Consider the following 4,415-nt stretch of genomic DNA (forward strand, 5'->3'; position numbering starts at 1 on the left):
TTTTACAATATTTATTTCCCTTAATTAACTTAAATATCGTTTTTCATTTTCTAATGCTTTCCTTTACGAAAAGAATTTAATGTTTACAAAGATACGAAAAGAATTTAATGTATTATTTTCAGCATTCGTACGAATTCTGTGCATAAAATAAACATTTTCTTTAACAAAATACTTAATCGGAAAGTATATACCCGGTATTTCTGGTGTATCTACCACATATAAAATGATCATTTTGCTTTAGTTTACATTTTTTCCATTACCAAAATCATGTAGCAGACGCGTCGGCCGATGCGTCTTGTCTCCCGGGTGACGTCACTACCAGCAACCAATGGCACGCTTTTTCCGTTCCTGGCCTAACCTTAGTATATTAAAGAACCTTGGATCAAGCATAAAGGACAAGAAAAATTAGAGAAGTTAAAATAGGGAGCGAGAGGCAAATGCACCTTCACGCTCAAAATCTGAACATCAAATAATGAATGCCTGTATGTGTTTTATATGTGTCAGATGATATTTTTTTCTTATTTATATAATACACTTTCATTCTTCAGAACTTCTCTTTAATAATAAGATAATTCCAACTCTGATCCTTAAAATGATCAGGAACAGATGTAGAAGGTCAGAACAGGGTTTTGAACCTTTATCTCAGGTCCTCGTGATAGGCTGATGTATTCTGTGATTAATGAGTAAGTCTATTTTTGTTCATCCTCCTTGCATTACTGTCTTCCTTCCCCCCCCCCAAGTTCAACAATACCAAATATTTTCCATATAATCAATCATTCATTGACTTTTATACTATTCAGTCAATAGATTATTACCAAACGTTTTAATGTAGATAAATATATTTTGGAGAAACTGAGTCAATCCCAAATTTGAACAGTAAGCAATATTTTCTACTATTTCATATTTGTCAAGTTTTTTATTCTCTAATTATTCAACCCCATGTTCATTCACATGTTGTGCACTGGCCATTTTATTATGTGTAGAATTGTTTAAAATTAACTGAACATTGTAACAATCTCATCACAGTTTTTTGAATTGCCACATTTTTATTTTGGGGTTTTAATTATTAATAACATTAAATAATAGAAACCTTAAGTTTTTTTTTATACTAACTAGCTTTATATACCTGGTGTGTACCTTTAATAAGGCTTACTTGTACATTATATAAACTTGTATTTTATGCCAATCAGTCCCCCTCCCCACACATGTTGATGTCAGCATTTATTCGTATTCCTTACATTTTACAGCAATAATTCATAAGTTTGTCTTATGGATATCTGATGTGTGAAGGAATATGTGAAGAACACGTTTCCCCCCCCTTCGGGGCCGAATTTTGAAAACGTTTGAAATTGGTTTTTAGGTATTCATATTCCATACATTTTAAAGCAATAACCTTATGTACATGTTTCTTCCTTATATGAAAAAGCATAAAAACACGTTTTGCCCACCGAATCTTAAAAAATCGCTTCTTAAATGACATCTTCGGTACAAAAGGAATAAGCTCCTAAGTTTTGATATCTGTATCTCTAATAGCTTTGGGCTGTAGGTGAATAAATCATGAATTCTTCCTTTATGTAAAGATTTATAATAAAACATCTGAACAAATAAATATGTATACCAATTAAAAGGAAAACTATTTCATAAAAACTAACTAAAGAAATTAATTTACACTCAGTAATGCGCACCCAGTTCGTAACGTTTCAAAGACACGGCATTTTAAAAAAAATCGGCTTTGACCACGCCGAGCTCCTTGGAGTAAACAAGCTGCGCGTGAATCTGCGCAAATGATCAGGGAGGAATCGGGAGGAAACTAGTATCTGAGGGGCTAGACGCTTGTACGCAGACAAGGCAGACATACGGATAGAAGTTGAACATTGTTTTGACCGCGTCTGGCATGAGGGGCTTATTTTCAAACTAATCAAGCTCAATTTCTCACCGGAAATGACCAAGTTAATTTATTCCTTTATCAAAAATAGAAAATTCTACGTCTCCTTCGGACAAGATAATTCAAGCTTCAAATACATCCGTGCCTCTGTGGCCCAAGGCTCTATTTTAGGACCCATCCTTTATCTTTTTTATGTCTCCGACTTTCCAAATCCTGACTACGAAATCAATAGATTCCTTGGCTGCTATGCGGATGATACTGCTCTTGCAGTAAAATCCCTTAGCCCCAATGCTGCAATTTTAAAACTCCAAAATATCATGCCCTCCATCGAACAATGGTGCAAACAATGGCGTATCGTAATTAATGCTGAGAAATCTCAACTACTCATTATCAGCAGAAATAGAAAGACGCATCAAATCATCACTAACAATCTTAAACTCTTTGATAAAAATATACCCATTGTCAATAAAGCCAAATACCTTGGTATCACGATTAATAATCGACTTACCTGGACTGACCACATCAATATAATTAAAGGCAAGGCCTACGGCAACATGAAAAACCTCATGCCTCTGCTGGGAAAGTTCTCCGAGCTTAATCTCAAAAGTAAAATGCATATTTATACAGCAATCATCAGGCCCACCCTTTGTTATGCGTCGCCTGCCTGGGCTGCTATCAAAGAAAAGGATATTAAACAAATTCAAATTATACAAAACAAGTTTTTAAGACTTATCACGAATGCACATTTCTATGTTTCAAATGCCACCCTGCATAAGGACTTAAAGATTGACTACATTAAAGATTTCATCTTGAAGACGAATGATAAATTTTTCAATAAAGCTCTCAACTGTCCATTTATGAATCACTTTCAAGTTTTTAACTATGCTCCTTTACCTGAAGATAGAGACCTGAGGCCCTGGGCGGCCCATCAGTACAACCAAAATTTCCCAACTTGACATTACTGTACATTTCTGTATATATTTATTTTGCTATCGTATCCTTTTATAGTAATCCAGATTTTGCATTTACTCCAGCTTTTTATAGTTTATTGTTTGCCATGTATTACTTTAATTGTGCTGTACATATGTATTATATTTAATTTTCTTTATTTTCAGGAACCCTATACATTATGCATGTTTTATCCTTATATATCCCAGAATTACTTTACGTAAGTATTTATGTTTATTCACTACTTTATTGATTTATTCAAATGTTTTATATTATGTATTTCTCCTCAATCTTGCACACTTGTAGGAAATTATCAGGAATAGATAATGCTTCCACACCACCGCATTCTCCAATAAGTCTGGTTCTCATTCTGTGACGCAGGGTCACCCCCTTTTCTCCTGACCTTTAGTTACCACCACCTAACTGTACGAACGACTGATTTCAGGTGCCACCACTCATCAGGAGCCGGTAAAGCGGCATCCACTAGCTGCACACCGGCCATAGCAACATGGATGGATGGATGGATGAACATTGTTGAACTACATCCGTATGTCATCCGTCACCGCACAGTTAGTTAAAAAAAGATAAGAAAAACAAGATAACTGCAACTACAGTACTTGTTCGTTCAAGAAAATCAGCGGCAAAAATTATAATTCCAAGTCCATGAAATAGTAAAATTTGTTCTGATAATCATATTTTAGTTCTGCATACTTATTTAGCTTTAATGAAAATGAATGTCTGACTATATCACACTGCTATAGCAAATTTGATATGATTAAAAGATTTGCTATTTTTTTCTTTTGAAACAGGTAAAAACTAAAAACGTTAATTATAAATTAAATTTGATAGCCTTTTAAATACTCCAGTTCATTGAAGAGTATGTTGAGTTTGTATTTCCCTTTATAAATATATCTTTTTGGATAACATATATGTGTAAGCACATGAAATATATCTTTAGCAGCCCGTTTAACTTCAATCCGAACGCCACTTTAAAAGATAATGATTTTTGTAAAAAATGTACTAGAAGCTGAAGAACAAAACTCTGGTGAATTTTTCACACGATAGCACACTAAAATAGGATAAAAAAATTTAGTTTTAAGAATTGATTTACTTGATGATGTATATAAGCCAAAATATGCATGCGACTCACATGCAATCCTAGCTTAGTGGTAAAGCTGATGGTAAGGATGTTCATTTTTTTTTTTTTTTTTTTTTTTTTTTTGGGAGTCCTGAGTTCAAATCCCATATGCTTTTTGCACCCTCTCTGAAACTTTCTTACCTTTTTATTCCAATTTGATCTATATTTGTATTTTATAATTTATTTCTATTATATGCATTAAATATATTGTTTTATTTATGCTCTTATTTAAAATTTTTCTCGCAAAAAAGTTTGAAAATTATATAATACTAATTTAAAGCATGTCCTGTACATATATATTTGAATTTAACAAACATTCTCTATTCGTAAAAAGCAAATTTAAAGTGAATTAAATTTAAATGAAATTTAATGCAAACAAAGAAATGATTACTAATTATTGCTGTGAACTAATCTACAATATCATTTAAATTCTTAGAGCATATG

At 32.8% G+C, this 4,415-nt stretch overlaps 1 long non-coding RNA gene across 1 annotated transcript; it reads left to right on the top strand.

The window, feature by feature from the left end:
• The first annotated feature begins 1,820 nt into the window (after window positions 1–1,820).
• LOC146995630 (uncharacterized) lies at window positions 1,821–3,526 on the top strand. The gene is made up of 2 exons (XR_015042470.1): window positions 1,821–3,053; window positions 3,140–3,526. It is a non-coding gene; the product is annotated as an uncharacterized LOC146995630 (long non-coding RNA).
• The last annotated feature ends 889 nt before the right edge of the window (window positions 3,527–4,415 follow it).

Source organism: Stegodyphus dumicola, chromosome 8, assembly GCF_044657685.1.
Source record: "Stegodyphus dumicola isolate Sdum_Otavi_A_Nest chromosome 8, ASM4465768v1".
Lineage (NCBI taxonomy): Eukaryota > Metazoa > Arthropoda > Arachnida > Araneae > Eresidae > Stegodyphus > Stegodyphus dumicola.